The sequence below is a fragment of the Cebus imitator genome, unplaced genomic scaffold, assembly GCF_001604975.1.
Source record: "Cebus imitator isolate Cc_AM_T3 unplaced genomic scaffold, Cebus_imitator-1.0 Scaffold110, whole genome shotgun sequence".
Taxonomy (NCBI): Eukaryota; Metazoa; Chordata; class Mammalia; order Primates; family Cebidae; genus Cebus; species Cebus imitator.
Window position 1 is genome coordinate 1,740,756 of NW_016107425.1, and position 17,381 is coordinate 1,758,136.

The following is a 17,381-nucleotide window of genomic DNA, read 5'->3' on the forward strand; positions in this document are numbered from 1 at the left end:
CCTGATTTCCCCCATTTCCAGTAGTTTGTAACCTAGGACAAGGAAAAGTATTAGCACCTTTTAAATGAGGAAAATATTTGCTCTCTGTGACAATTATGTGAGAAAATATATATGTAAAGACCTTTGTAAATTATATTACAAAGTACTATACAAATAAGGGGTTTCATTTTTTATTTTCTTTTAAAGACTACAAGAATGGAGAGACACCATGTATGTACACCTCTGTGCAGTGTAACGAGCTCAGGATAAAGTGGCTTGGTGTTCAAGAAATTATTATTTTCTAATTCCAGGAAATCACATAACTTAAACCCTCAGCAGAATCCTCAAATGTTCAGGAGTAGCAGTGAACTGAGAAAAATACCACTTGCTTTTAATCAGTGATACGTTTTCTAGGAATGTTTTATTACATTCTATGATAAAGTTATAGATTATGCTAACTAGAAAAAAATGACCCACTCTGAATTTCCAGCCTATACTGAGCTGTTGCTCAGCTGTTAGTTATATACAGAACATCGACTGTGATATCTGGAGCCTTTGAAAAGAGGAAGTAGAACTCCTTTTTTAAATCAATGAGAACAAATTTGGTTCAAGACTACACAGTTGTATAGTGGCAGAACCAGAATCAGTGACTTCTATAAAAATCTAGGAACAACAGCTATTCAGCTGTTAAATCTTGACTCCTCCCTTCCCTAGGGTTAGTCCCCTTGGAAATAATGTGTGCTCATGTGAGATGATGATCACTGAAGGGAAGACCTTTGTTCCTTAGGGACCTGTATATTGGCTATCAGGCTTACAGGACACCTTGACATCATTCCTGCAGAAATAGCTTTTATCTTCGTATCTGGATTGGCAAATCCCTGCTCTCTTACTGTATCCAAAATATGATTTCCAGGAACAAGTCAAAACCTGATATAATAAATACCCATTGAGGAAGAAACTTGGTAAAATGACTAGGCCCTTATTAATGGGCTTTATTTCCAATAACATTTGATACAGTCATGAATTTGTCAGTACATTAAAGGTTCTTAGATGGATTTGGAGGACTCTTCATCTTTTAGAGATAAAAGAAATTATGAGCCTTAGTCCTCCTCAAACTCAGGAGTTACTTAAAGCAGTATTTGTATCAAGAAAAAATTTTTATTTTGTGCTGAAAGTCCAATAAGGAATAATACAGTGTGATACCAAGAAGACTGCCCCTGAATTTCCTGCTCCTCATCTTAGACAAATTCTTCATCTCTCTAGACCTTCCTCCTGTCTGCTGTAAAATGAGTGTAGCAGTGGTATGAGCATTACCAGGGAATAAGTGGAATAATACATTCACATAGATCAGATGACCCAAAATGCTACATGAATGTCAAGAAGATGTGCTTTAATTGGAATTATATCAACTGAGAGGAAATAATCGACTCCAAATCTTAATGTTTAGTTGGCAGATTAACCCTTTAAACATGGTAGTCCTGAAATTTGTATTTCTAGTTCTAATAGCCTATAATTTTAAGAGTCAACTTGTACTGAAACTCAGTTAACCATGTCTTTGGGCAGATGTTTTCACCTCTCTAAGCCTGTTCCTTCACCTACCACTTCTCAAGGAAGTCATGAGAATTAAACTAGAACATATGTGAAGATGCATGGTAATCTATGAAGCACCATACAGGTATGAAGCACTGGTATTGTAAAGGTGATAAGTAATCTTCAACAGGTTCAGTATCTGATCTTCAGTAGCTCCTGTAAGTTACTGGCTCTATCTCCTGGCTGTTAGAGGTTAAAAGCAGGCTCTTAGAAATTCAGACATCTCTGCTAACACAGCTGCTTTACCACACAAAGCCTTCCTGGCCAGTTAGGATTCACTTAGAATCTTCATCTTAGGTTTTTTATTCTGCTTACCTCTACTGTAAGAGAACACTAAATCAGTATAAGGTTAAAAAAAAAAAATAGAGATGGGAGTGATAAGAGAACCTACTCAAAGATCTTTTACCACTACTTTATACTTAATGGAAATGTACAGCTCTGTTTCTGAAGTTATCATTTCCTCTGCCTTACAAAGAACTGGCCTGTGTGCATTCTGACCATGTAGTAGTAATAACTGCTAATATTTACTGAGCATTTACTAAGTGATTTTATACACATACACACACACTCTGATAAGGGAAATATGATTGCTAATTTACAAAACGTGAAACTGGTTTGTAGCCAATTTGCGTGGTATAAATGTTCCCACCATGGACAATTGCAAACTACAAATGTAGTATCAATGAAAATAGAATTGGGAAGATACACACATAGTGGGCTCTCATTGGACTGGTACAAGCCAGGTCCAGCATATCCCTGGAGCTAGGGGAATTAAGTGAGTCATAGTTTAGGAAGTAAACACAAGAAGTCTTGATTTTAGAGTTGTGTACTTAACCAAGTTGCTGCACTACTCTTATGACCTTAGTCAACCAACAGTTTTCAGCTCAAATAAGCCTACATATAATACCACATATTTAAAAGACCACACAGCAATTCTTTGTAAGAGAGAGGAACTAGGATTAGTCTTCTGGATTCTAGGAAAGTGACTGTCGAACTTTTTAATTATTATTATACTTTAAGTTCTAGGGTACATGTGCAGATCATGCAGATTTGCTACATAGGTGTACACGTGCCATAGTGGTTTGCTGCATCCGTCACTCCGTCATCTACATTAGGTATTTCTCCAAATGCTATCCCTCTCCTAGTCCCCTAACCCCTGACAGGCCCCAGTGTATGATGTTCTCTTCCTTGTGTCCATGTGTGCTCATTGCTCCAACTCCCACATATGAGTGAGAACATGCAGTGTTTGGTTTTCTGTTCTTGTGTTAGTGTGCTGCGACTGTGGTGGATTCCAGCTTCATCCATGTCCCTGTAAAGGACATAAACCCATTCCTTTTTATGGCTGCATAGTATTCCATGGTGTATATGTGCCATATTTTCTTTATCCAGTCTATCATTGATGGGCATTTGGGTTGGTTCCAAGTTTTTGCTGTTGTGAATAGTGCCACAGTAAACATACATGTGCATGTGTCTTTATAATAGACTGATTTATAATCCTTTAGGTATATACCCAGTAATGGGATTGCTGGGCCAAATGGTATTTCTAGTTCTAGATCCTTGAGGAATCGCCACACTGTCCTGCACAATGGTTGAACTAATTTACACTCCCACTATCAGTGTAAAAGTGTTCCTATTTCTCCACATCCTTTCCAGCACCTATTGTGTCCTGACTGTTCGATGTTCGCCATTCTAACTGGCATAAGATGGTATCTCATTGTGGTATTGATTTGCATTTATCTAATGACTAGTGATTATGAGCTTATTAAAATATGTTTGTTGGCTTCATAAATGTCTCCTTTTGAGAAGTGTCTGTTTATATCCTTTGCTGACTTTTTGATGGGGTTGTTTTTTTCTTGTAAATTTAAGTTATTTGTAGATTCAGGATATTAGCCCTTTGTAAGATGGATAGATTGTGCAGAAATTTTCTCCCATTCTGTAGATTGCCTCTTCACTCTGATGATAGTTTCTTTTGCTGTGCAGAAGCCTTTTTGTTTAATTTGATCCCATTTGTCTATTTTGGCTTTTGTTGCCATTGCTTTTGGTGTTTTAGTCATGAAGTCTTTGCCCATGCCTATATCCTGAATGGTATTGCCTGGGTTTTCTTCTAAGGTTTTTATTGTTTTAGGTCTTCTGTTTAAGTCTTTAATCCATCTTCAGTTAATTTTTGTATAAGGTGTAAGGAAGGGATCCAGTTTCAGCTTTCAGCATATGGCTAGCCAGTTTCCCTAACACCATTTATTCAATAGGGAATCCTTTCTCGATTGTTTGTATTTGTTAGATTTGTCAAAGATCAGATGGTTGTAGATGTGTGGCATTATTTCTGAGGCCTCTGTTCTGTTCCATTGGTCTGTATATCTGTTTTGGTACCATGCTGTTTTAATTACCGTAGCCTTGTAGTATAGTTTGAAGTCAGGTGGTGTGATGCCTTCAGCTTTGTTCTTTTTGCTTAGAATTATCTTGGCTTTGCGGGCTCCTTTTTGGTTACATATGAAGTTTAAAGTAAATTTTTCCAGTTCAGTGAAAAAAGTCAATGGTAGCTTGATGGGGATAGCGTTGAATCTATAAATGGCTTTGGGCAGTACAGCCATTTTCATGATATTGATTCTTCCTAACCATGAGCTTGGAATGTTTTTCCATTTGTTTGTGTCCTCTCTTATTTCTTTGAGTAGTGGTTTGTAGTTCTCCTTGAAAAGGTCCTTCGCATCCCTTGTAAGTCATACTCCTAGGTGTATTTTATTTTCTTTGTAGCAATTGTGAATGGGAGTTCACTCAGGATTTGGCTCTCTGTCTGCTATTGGCATATAGGAATGCTTGTGATTTTTGCACATTGGTTCTGTATCCTGAGACTTGGCTGAGGTTGCTTATCAGCATAAGGAGATTTTGGGCTGAGACTATGAGATTTTCTGAATATACAATCATGTCATCTGCAAATGGAGACAGTTTGACTTCCTCTTTTCCTAATTGAATACCCTTTATTTCTTTTGTTGCCTGATTGCCCCAGCCAGAACTTCCAATACTATGTTGAATAGGGGTGGTAAGAGGGCATCCTTGTCTTGTGCCAGTTTTCAAAGGGAAGGTTTCCAGCTTTTGCCCATTCTGTATGATACTGGCTGTGGGTTTGTCATAAATAGCTCTTATTATTTTGAGGTATGTTCCATCAATACCTAGTTTATTGAGAGTTTTTAGCATGAAGCCTGGTTAAATTTTGTTGATGGCCATCTCTGCATCTATTGAAATAATTGCGGTTTTTGTCTTTGGTTCTGTTTATGTGATAGATTATATTGATTGATTTGTGTATGTTGAACCAGCCTTGCATCCCAGAGATGAAGCTGACTTGAACCTGATGGATAAGGTTTCTGATGTGCTGCTGGATTTGGTTTGCCAGTATTTTATTGAGGATTTTTGCATCTATGTTCATTAGGGATATTGGCCTGAAATTTTCTTTTTTTGTTGTGTCTCTGCCAGGTTTTGGTATCAGGATGATGCTGACCTTATAAAATGAGTCAGGCACACATCCCTCTTTTTCTGTTGTTTGCGATAGTTTCAGAAGGAATGGTACCAACTCTTCTTTGTACCTCTGGTAGAATTCAGCTGTGAAACCATCTGGTCCTGGACTTTTTTTGTCTTTAGGCTATTAATTGCTGCCTCCCTTCGGACCATGTTATTGGTCTTTTCAGGGATTCGACTTCTTCCTGGTTTAGTCTTGGGAGGGTGTAAGTGTCCAGGAACTTATATTTCTTCTAGATTTTCTGGTTAATTTGCATAGAGGTGTTTATAGTATTCTCTGATGGTAGTTTGTATTTCTGTGGCATCGGTGGTGATATCCCCTTTATCCATTTCTTATTGCATCTATTTGATTATTCTCTTTTTCTTCTTTATTAGTCTGGGAAGTGGTCTATCTATTTTGTTGATCTTTTCAAAACACCAGCTCCTGGATTCGTTGATTTTTAAGGGTTTTTTGTGTATTTCCTTCAGTTCTGCTCTGATTTTAGTTATTTCTTCTCTTCTGCTAGCTTCTGAATTTGTTTACTCTTGCTTCTCTAGTTGTTTTAATTGTGATGCTAGGGTGTTGATTTTAGATCTTTCCTGCTTTCTCTTGTGGGCATTTAGTACTATATATTTCCCTCTACACACTGCTTTAAATGTGTCCTAGAGCTTCTGGTACATTGTGTCTTCGTTCTCATTGGTTTCAAAGAACATCTTTATTTCTATCTTCATTATTTATCCAGTAGTCATTCAGGAGCAGGTTGTTCAGTTTCCATGTAGAGTGAGTTTCTTAATTCTGAATTTTAATTTGATTGCATTGTGGTCTGAAAGGGTGTTATGATTTCCATTCTTTTGCATTTGCTGAGGAGTGTTTTACTTATGTGGTTTTAATTATGTGGTCAATTTTAGAATAAGTGCTATGTGGTGCTGAGAAGAATGTATATTCTGTTGATTTGGGGTGGAGAGTTCCATAGATGTCTATTAGGTCCACTTGGTCCAGAGCTGAGTTCAAGTCGTGGATATCCTTATTAATTTTCTGTCTCATTGATATGCCTAATATTGTCAGTGGGTTGTTAAAGTCTCCCACTATTATTGTGTGGGAGTCTAAGTCTCTTTGTAGGTCTCTGAGAACTTGCTTTATGAATCTGGGTGCTCCTGTATTGGGTGCGTATATATTTAGGATAGTTAGCTCTTCTTGTTGCATTGATCCCTTTGCCATTATGTAATGCCCTTCTTTGTCTCTTGATCTTTGTTGGTTTAAAGTCTGTTTTACCAGAGACTAGGATTGCAACCCCTGCTTTTTTTTTCCCTTTCCATTTGCTTGGTAAATATTCCTCCATCCCTTTATTTTGAGCCTATGTTTGTCTTTGCACATAAGATGTATCTCTTGAATAGAGCACACCGATGGGTCTTGACTCATCCAATTTGCCAGTCTGTGTCTTTTAATTGGGGTATTTACCCCATTTACATTTAAGGTTAATATGGTTATATATGAATTTGATCTTGACATTATGATGCTAGCTTATTTTGCTCATTAGTTGATGCAGTTTCTTCATACTGTCAATGGTCTTTATGATTTGGTATGTTTTTGCAGTGGCTGGTACCAGTTCCTTTCCATGTTTAGTGCTTCCTTCAGGAGCTCTTGTAAGGCAGGCCTGGTGGTGACATAATCTCTAAGCATTTGCTTGTCTGTAAAGGATTTTATTTCTCCTTCGCTTATGAAGCTTAATTTGGCTGGATATGAAATTCTGTGTTGATAAGAATGTTGAATATTGGCCCCAACTCTCTTCTGGCTTGTAGGGTTTCTGCAGAGAAATCCATTGTTGGTCTGATATGCTTCCCTTTGTGGGTAACCCAACTTTTCTCTCTTGCTGCCCTTAACATTTTTTCCTTCATTTCAAACCAGGTGAATCTGATGTTGTGTGTCTTGGGGTTGCTCTTATTGAGGAGTGTCTTCGTGGTGTTCTCTGTGTTTCCTGAATTTGAATGTTGGCCTGCCTTGCTAGGTTCGGGAAGTTCTCCTGGATAATATCCTGAAGTGTTTTCCAACTTGGTTTCATTCTCCCCATCACTTTCAGGTACACCGATCAAATGTAGATGTGGTCTTTTCATGTAACCCTATATTTCTTGGAGGCTTTGTTTGTTTCTTTTCACTCTTTTTTTCTCCAGTCTTGCCTTCTTGCTTTATTTCATTGAATTGTCCTTCAGTTTCATATTGTTTCTTCCGCTTGATCAGTTCAGCTGCTGAAACTTGTGTATGCTTCACAAAGGTCCGTGCCGTGTTTTTCAGCTCCATCAAGTCATTTATGTTCTTCTCTATGCTGGTTAGCAATCTTAGCTCCCTTGCATTGGGTTATAACATGCTCCTTTAGCTTAGAGAAGTTTGTTATTACCCACCTTCTGAAGCCTGCTTCTGTCAATTTGTCAAACTCATTCTCTGTTCAGTTTTGTTCCCTTGCTGGCGAGGAGTTGTGATTCCTTGGAGGAGAAAAGGCGTTCTGGTTTTTGGAATTTTCAGCCTTTTTGCACTGGTTTCTCCCCATCTTCATAGATTTATCTACCTTGGGTCTTTGAAGTTAGCGACCTTTGGATAGGGTCTCTTAGTGGCCATCCTTTTTGTTGATGTTGATACTATTCCTTTCTGTTAGTTTTCCTTCTAACAGTCACGCTCCCCTGCTACAGGTCTGCTGGAGTTTGCTGGGGGTCCACTCCAGACCCTGCTTGTCTGGGCATCACTGGCAGAGGCTGCAGAACAGCAAAGAAGATTGCTGCCTGATCATTCTTCTGGTAGCATTGTCCCAAAAGGGTACCTGCCAGATGCCAGCCAGAGCACTCCTGTATGAGTTGTCTTCTGGTCAGGACACATGGGGTTCAGGGAGCCACTTGAGGAGGCAGTCTGTCCCTTATCAGAGCTCAAACACTGTGCTAGGAGATCCATACCTGTCTTCGGAGCTGCCAGGCAGGGACATTTAAGTCTGCTGAAGCTGTGCCCACTACCACCCCTTTTCCCAGGTTCTGTGTCCCAGGAAAGTGGGGGCTTTATTTAAAAGTTCCTGACTGGGGCTGCTGCCTTTTTTCAGAGATGCCCTGCCCAATGAGGAGGGAATCTAGTGAGACAGCCCTGATGAGCTGTTGCCCCACCCAGTTCAAACTGTGATTTTAAAACCGCCTACCTGAGCCTCCGCAATAGCGGATGCCCCTCCCCCACCTAGCTTGAGCATCCCAGGTTGAGCTCAGGCTGCTGTGCTGGCTGTGAGAATTTTAAGCCAGTGGATCTTAGTTTGCTGGTCTCCAGGAGGTGGGTGTGGGACCCACCAAGCCAGACCACTTGGTTCCCTGGCTTCAGCCCCCTTTCTAGAGGAGTGAGTGGTTCTGTCTCACTGGCATTCCAGGCACCACTGGGGTGTGGGAAAAAACACCGCTGCAGCTAGCTCATTTGCCCACTTTTGTCCTGGAAACCCAGGGCCCTGGTGGTGTAGGTACCAGTGGGAATCTCCTGGTCTGCGAGTTGCGAAGACTGGGAAAATCACCCTATCTGGGCCAGAGTACAGGATACAGTTTCTAATGGCTTCCCTTGGCTAGGGGAGGGAGTTCCCTGAACCCTAGCGCTTCCCAGGTGAGGCAGCGCCCCACCCTGCTACAGCTCGCCCTCCTTGGGCTACACCCACTGTCCAACCAGTCCCAGTTAGATGAACAAGGTACCTCAGTTGGAAATGCACAAATCACCCGCCTTCTGCGTTGATCTCGCTGGGAGCTGCATGCTGGAGTTGTTCAGCCATCTTGGGCCTACTGATTGTAGAACTTTTTACTCCTCGTTAGCTCGAACTACTGGAAGAAACTGGTTAGATATGGAATATGTTCCCACTGGCTGAAAAAAAACGGTAGTGACTGTAAGCGGCTTACCTACAACTCAGCCGGACTACTCTATGACATCACCATTTTCACGTATGCTGCCTGGACCCACTTAGGAGTCACTTTCTTCTCCTAGGCCCTCCCCTAAAATTTGCAGGCCCTGAAGCAACAGGTCAGGATATTTCAATGCTATAAATCAAGCTAAAAAGCTACTAAATTTTGTGCACAACATGCAAGTCCACCTTGAATTTTCACACTTCTCGGAATTCCATGCCCAAAGATGGCAGCCAGGGAAGAACCAGCCTGAGGCACATTCCCCCCTTCTTTTCCACCTACTCCTTCAGTATTCTGAAGGGCTTCACAGGAACACTTGTGTATTCTTCAGCCTACATGCCTAAGTTTTTCCACAGCCCTGCAAATAGCTACACCTTGGCCACCTTTTTGACCAGGATAAGCTTGGGGAAAGATAGGTCTTGTGAAAGTCCTGGAAGCTGAGTGGTTTAGGCAAGAAAATTAGGGGTCTCAGGTACCTTGAACGTGGTCTAAAAGAGAATGGAGTGAGTCCCAGGTAGGCATAACCCATTGGCCTGCAGACTTTTTGGCCTTCCCTCACCCCCACCCCCAAGAAAGCGCACAACTACAGGAGGACCTCTAAAATCAGGCAGCTGAGGGCAGTGCTGGGCCTGCCTTTTCTCCTAAAGTCAACTGGGTCACTTTTTAAAAGGTACTTCTGGGCCACGCATGGTGGCTCACACCTGTAATCCCAGCACCTTGGGAGTCCAAGGCAGGAGGATCACGAGGTCAGGAGATTGAGACTATCCTGGCCAACATGGTGAAACCCTCTCTATACTAAAAGTACAAAAATTAGCCAGGTGTGGTGGCGCATGCCTGCAGTCCCAGCTACTTGGGAGGCTGAGGTAGAAGAATCGCTTGAACCTAGGAGGCAGAGGTTGCAGTGAGCTGAGATTGTGCCACTGGACTCCAGCCTGGCAACAGAGCGAGACTCCGTCTCAAAAAAAAAAAAAAAGCTTTGTTGTCCCTAATCTTTTTTTTTTTCAATACAGATAACACTGTTTATCACTGAATACTATTTTGTGACTCCTAAGAGTATTCACTGCTAGAAATTGGTGTTAGTATTAACAGATTCATCACAAAATTTTGTGTGTTAGGAAGCAGGGAAAAGAGCTGATATTGTAATAAAACCTTGTCAGTATGTTCTGTGCATTACTAGTTGCACAGCACGTTCTGTAACTGTAGGATCATCCCAGGAGTCACTTCAACAAGAGAAACAAAAGAGTTTTTGTTCTGTTTGCTTTTAGTGCTATTACTGAGATTGAGTCAAGATGGCAAACAGAAGGTATCTGCTCTCCCTCTCATCTCTAAATTCCATAAAGTGCTATTAAAAAAAAAAATTGCCATGAAAGATGAGAGGGTTGGCAATGGAATAGAAATTTGGAAGAATGCCAGAAAGATCAAAAGCAGGTAGGATCAGAGCTAGAGGCAGGTAAAATGATACAAAATCATAATTCAAAATAGGCAAGCATGGGTTAGAACCCAGAGTCAACAGATGCAAAGAGCAGGAGAGTACCCTGGGATACAGGACAGGATGATTAGGGAACTGATTCAGAACAACTGCACAAGTCCCCTTACCCAACCACAGGCCAAGTGTCTTTGCCCAGCCTGTAACATAACTGAGTGATGCCACTGAAGCTGGGAAAGCAGGGTAGTGTCCCCAGATACCTGCTGGCCCTCAAGAGGAGAACAGAAGCCTATACACTAGTTTTCTCTTATCCATAGTTTTGCTTTCCACAGTTTGTTACCCATGGTCAACACAGTCCAAATATATTACATGGAAAATTCCAGAAGTAATTCATGAGTTTTAAGTTGCTGGTTTTCCTGCGTATCTTAAACTGCGGAAGTTACCCCACAGTTCAGGTAAGTACTTAGTTAAGGTGCAAAAAGCATTAAACCTGTGGGCAGAAGATGCGAATGGAAACGTTCCAACTGACAGCCACTAGGTTGGGTGCTGTTCATGGTTTCAGGTATCCACTGGGGGTCTTGGAATGCACTCCCTGCAGATAAGGGGGACTGTTGTACCCAGAACCAAAATATTGTCATGTCCTCAACACAACACATCCCACCACTCATCACAGGCTATGATAAACAGATACGGCATATAATAAGAGGCTCTCAAATACAAAAATGAGCAACTAAAATTACAACTATGAATCACCAAAATATTTGAAGAAAGCCAGTAATGTGAAAGGCCCTGAACAAACCTTTTGGAAAAAAAAAAGTCCAAAAAACAGCATAAAGAAAACATCAAGTAAGTGTATTTAACATCCCAAGAGCACAGAGGATGATATCATAGCCATAAAATACGTACAGATTATAAAATAACCAATCCAATCTTAGATATTACAATTATGGTTGTTAAGGTTTTCTGGTCTTGTTTTGTTTTTTGGGTTTTTTTGAGACAGAGTCTTTCTCTGTCACCCAGGCTGGAGTGCAGTGGCGCAGTCAGTATCAACTCACTGCATCCTCCGCCCCTGTTTAAGCAATTCTTCTGCCTCGGCCTCTGGAGTAGCTGGGATTAGAGGCGCCCACCACCATGCCCAGCTAATTCTTGTTTTTTTTTTTGTTTGTTTGTTTGTTTTTTAAAGTAGAGATGGGGTTTCACCATGTTGGCCAGGCTAGTCTCGAACTCCTGACCTTAGGTGATCTGCCCACCTCAGCCACCCAAAGTGCTGGAATTACAGGCGTGATCCACTGTGCCCATCCAAAGTTTTTTTTTTTTAAGCTCAATATTAGACAAATACAGCTGAAGAATAAAGCTGTCAGTAGAGTAATCACAAGGCATCTCAGATCCAGCCAAAATGTAGTAACAGAGAAAGTATCAAGGAAAGCTCAGCGATATAGGGATGTGTCCCAGAATTCCAGTATCTAAACAGAAGGTAAAAAATGGGACATGGGGAGAAAAATATAGACTAGAATAGCTTTCTTTGGTTTGAAAAGAACTCTGTGGAGAAATGACTGATGTCTGGTCTTGGCAAGAAATAAAAGCAAGAATTTGGAGCATCTTGTCTAAATTTGAAAGCTAGGAAGCTATCAAAGATAACTGAGGGCCACACACAGTGACTCGTGCCTGTAATCCCAATGCTTTGGGAGGCCAAGGCAGGAGGATTGCTTGAGGTCAGGAGTTTGAAACCAACCTGAGCAATATATTAGGTTGGTGCAAAATAATTGTGGAAACCACAACCTAACAGCAAGATTCCTTTCTGTACAAGAAAACAGGAAAAACAACCAGCAAGTGCAGTAGCATACATCCATAGTCCTAGCTACTCAAGAGGCTGAGGTAGAAGGATTGCCTGAGCAAAGGAGTTTGAAACCAGCCTAAGCAACATAGCAAGACCCCATCTCTTAAAAAAAAAAAAAAAGAATCCTGAGGCAGTATCGGTAGGACTCAGAAGTTAATTGCAAGAGGCTCCCACTGGCCAAAGATGAGACAACTTGAGTAAATTTTTTTTTTTTTAAAGCAGGCCAGGGGGCTGAGGTGTCTCACACCTGTAATCCCAGCACTTTGGGAAGCTGAGTCGGGCAGATCAACTGAGGTCAGGAGTTGGAGACCAGCCTGGCCAGCATGTTGAAACACTGTCTCTACTAAAAATACAAAAATTAGCTGGGTGTGGTTGTGGGTGCCTGTAATCCCAGCTACTGAGGAGGCTGAGGCAGGAAAATCACTTAGTTAGAAATGTTAATGGGCAATAACTCTGTTCATAATAGGAATGAAAATATTTAACCTAAGCATGCTACTAATAAAAGGAGTTTGTAAAACCTACTTAAGAGTATAAAATTTTACTGAAGGATACTAAAAATATCTGAAAAAATGGACAAACATGAGATGGAAAGATCCCATGTTACAAAATATCAGAATACCTCCTAAAGCGAATTATAAATTCAATAAATTTCCAGCCAGGCACAGTGGCTCACGCCTATAATCCCAGCATTTTGGGAGGCCAAGGCAGGCAGATCACGAGGTCAGGAGATCAAGAACATCCTGGCCAACATGGTGAAACCCTGTCAATAGTAAAAATACAAAAATTAGCCGGGCATGGTGGCCCACACCTGTAGTCCCAGCTACTCAGGAGGCTGAGGCACAAGAATCGCTTGAACCCAGGTGGCAGAGGCTGCAGTGAGCCAAGATCACGCTGTTGCACTCCAGCCTGGGCAACAGAGTGAGACTGTCTAAAATTAAATGAGTAATTTTTTTAAAATTCAATAAATTTCCAACAAAAAATTCCAACAGAATTTTTTAACCAGAACTTGAAAAATGTTAGTTGTATAGCTCACGGAAGAGAAATGATAGAAAAATAAGCAACATGAAAAATGAACACTGAAGGTGAGCGAACTTGCTGTCCCAAATGCTACTTCATATTGCAACTGTCCTTCCCTCCTTATTTGCAGGCTCTACATCCATGGATTCAACTAACCAACTTGAAAATATTGGGAAAAAAACTTCAACAATACACAACAAAAATATGCAAATAAAAACCCAATACAACTATTTACATAGCATTTGTATTGTATTAGGTACAAGTAATCTAGAGATGATTTAAAGTACATGGGAGTATGTGGTATGTGTAGGTTATATGGAACTACTACACCATTTTATTTGGGGAATTGAGCATCCTCGAATTTTGATATCTGTGAGGGATCCTGGAAATCAGGAGTAGATATACTAATTTCAAACAGAATACTTCAGAGCAAGAACAGTTATCAGGGATAAAGAGGGGCATTATATAATAATAAAGAGGTCAATACTCCAGGAAGACAGAACAATTCTTATGTATGCTCCCAACAAGACAGCATCAAAATGTGAGGCAAAAACTGATTGAACTGCAAGGAGAAATAGATGGCTTCACTATGATGGGAAGAGGCTTCAACACTCCTTTATCAGAAGGACAGATCCAGCAGGCAGAAGATCAATCAGTAAGAACATAGTTGAACTCAACACCATCAATCGACTGGATGTGATGGATATCTATTGTGTACTAGTTAACAGCAGAATACACCTTCTTACCAAGCTCACATGAAACATTCACAAAGACCACATTCAGGGCCATACCCAGGGCCATAAAAATTTTTTTTTAACATTTAAAAGAACATATAATGTCTATTCTCAGGCCTCAATGGAATTAAACTAGAAATCAATAACAAAGATAGCTGGAAACCTTAAAATACTTGGAGATTAAACAACAAACTTCCAAATAACACATAGGTCAAAGAAGAACTGAGAATGTAAGTCAGAAATCTAAGGAAAAGCCAGAACCCAGAGAAGTAAGGTGAGCATTTAAGCAGCTTTTGCACTGTAGGATAATACCAAGTCTTCAAGTGTATTAAGATCCTTGTATAAACGAGAGCAGAGTGAATCAATCCAACTTCAATTTTAGAAAATTAAGTATGCATATTAGTAATTATAAATTTACTAAAACAATAAAGTACATAAACTGCAAACAGTCAGAAAAGAATAGAAATATAAAAGTCATTGCTCTAAAACACCCAAGAAAATATTAAAAATAAGTAGAGATGCGTCAAAGGAATCATAAAATGAAGTGTTAGACTTAAATGCAAATAATATATACCTGTAATTACATTAAGTGAACTACCAATGCTTCCACTGAAAGACTGGCCAGACCATACTTTTTAAAAAATCCAAATATATGCTACTTAGAAGCGACATACCTAAAATTAGAAAAAGTGTGAAAATGACAGAGAAAATTTTCCTTTTCAACATTAAAAAAGAAAAATGTATAGTAATAACAAAAAGAATAAATTTTCAGACAAAAAACATTACCAGAGATTTAAAAAAAGAGAGAGAAAGTAACAAAACAATCAGTTCACCCGGAAGCTCTTTAGTAATTTTGTCTTGATGTGCCTAATGACATAACCTCAAAATGTAAAAAGCAAACATTGACAGAACTACAAGGAGAAATAGAAAATACAAAATAATAAGAGGAAATTTTAACATGTGCTTCTTTTTTTAACCAATTGACAGAACAAATCAGGATATAGACATTTATATTACTGTACTTGACAAGTAAATTACTGTAGTTGACCAATAATGTCATGTATGAAAGTAGTGAGTACACACATACATTCACACAAAGAGCACCTATCAATAGAAGAATACATATTCTTATAAGTGTTCATCCAATATTTATTTTAAAATGATCATCTGTGGAGTCAAGAGGACTTCAAAAGGATTATTAATTGTAGATAGTGTGTCCTTACACCACAACAAAATTATATTAGGAATCAATAACAAAAACTAATAAATTTTCCCAAATTTTGAAATTAAGAAATTTCAAAATAACTCTTCTAAATAACTCATGAGTCCAAGAAGAAATAATAATCAACTAAGAGTTCCTTCTCAGTTTCTAGCATATGGTGACTAGAAAAGAGTTGTTTTTTTTTTTTTTTAAGTGAAAATGTCCTAGCTTTCTTAAAAAAAAAAAATAATAATAATAATAATAGGGGCTGGGCTTGGTAGCTCATGCCTGTAATCCCAGAACTTTAAGAGGCTGAGATGGGAGGATTCCTTGAGCCCAGGACTTTAAAACCAGCCTGGGTAACACAGGGAAATCCTCTCTCTACAAAAAAATTAAAAATTAGATGGGTGTGGTATCATACACCTGTGGTCCCAGATACTTGGGAGGCTGAGGTGGATTACTTAAGCCTGGGAAGTCAAGGCTGCAGTGAGCTGTGATTATGCCACTGCACTCCAGCCTGGGTGACGCAGTGAAAACCCTATCTCTGAAATAAATAAATAGATAAATAGTCAGTTATCTCAAGAAGTTAGAAAAAGAATGGCAGTCAGGGTGCAGTGGCTCACACCTGTAATTCCAGCATTTTGGAAGGCTGAGATTGGTGGATCACTTGAGGTCAGGAGTTCAAGGCCAGCCTGGCCAACATGGTGAAACTAGTCTCTACCAAAAAACAAAAATTAGCAAGGCATGGTGGTGAGTGCCTGTAATCCCAGCTACTCAGGAGGCTGATACAGGAGAATCAGTTGAGCCCAGGAGGCAGAGGCTGCAGTGAGCCAAGATGGTGTGACTGTACTCCAGCCTGGGTGACAGAGCAAAATAAGCCCAAAGAAATAGAAGAAAAACAGATAAGAGCAAAAATTAACAAAACAATTGGGTGTGATGGCTCACACCTGTAATCCCAGCAATTTGGGAGACCAAGGCAGGCAGATCAGTTGAGGCCAGGAGTTCAAGACCAGCCTAGCCAACATGGTAAAACCCTGTCTATTAAAAATACAAAAATGAGCTATGCATGGTGGTGCACACCTGTAATCCCAGCCACTTGGGAGGCTAAGGCAAGATAATCAGTTGAACCTGAGAGGTGGAGGTTGCAGTGAGCCGAGGTCATGCCACTGCACTCTAACCTGGGCAACAGAGTGAGACACCGTTTCAAACAAAACCCAAAAAAAGCACGTAAAATAAAAAATCAAAAGAATCAAAACCAGAAGTCGGTTATCTGTTAAAACTAATAAAATTGACCAATCTCTGGAATGCATCATTAAAATACAGAAAGAAGTCACAAACAATATCGGAAATGAAAAATAATATATAATGCTATCGGGCCAGGTGTGGTGGCTCATGCCTGTAAACCTAGCACATTAGGAAGCAGAGGGGCAAGGATCACTTGAGCCTGAGTTCAAGACCAACTTGGGCAACATAATGAGGCCCTGTCTCTACAAAAAGTAAAATTAGCCAGGCGTGGTGGCACACACTTGTAGCCCCAAACACGTGGGAGCCTGAGGTAGGAAGATCCTTGAGCCCAGGTGGTCAAGGCTGCAGTGAGCTGTGATGGTGCGTCTGCACTTCAGCACAGCTGGCAGAGTGACCCTGTCTCTTTGTCTCTATTTATGTATTTATTCTTTAATTAAATTGATTTCATTTATTTCATTATATATAATTTTTAAAAACTACAGACATTAAAAATACTTTTAAAATTTAAATAAAACTGAAAAATTCCTAGAAAACTTAAAATTTAACAAAACTGACCTAAGAAGGAATTTTCAAAACCTAAAAATCTGAAGAACTAAAAGAAAAAAATGAAGCAAAATGAACAAAGCCTCAGAGACCTGTGTAGCACCATCAAGCATACCGACATATACATAATTGGAATTTTAGAACTCTATACTTCAGAAGAGGACAGGGAGCAGCCAAGCACAGTGGCACACTCCTGTAATCCCAGCACTTTGGAAGGCCAAGGTGGGCAGATCACCTGAGCACAGGAGTTCGAGACCAGCTTGGCCAACATGGCAAAACCCTGTCTCTACTAAAAATACAAAAATTAGCCAGGCATGGTGGTGCATGCCTGTAGTCCCAGCTACTTGGGAGGCTGAGGCAGGAGGATCACTTGAATCCAGGAGGCAGAGTTTGCAGTGAGCTGAGATCATGCCACTA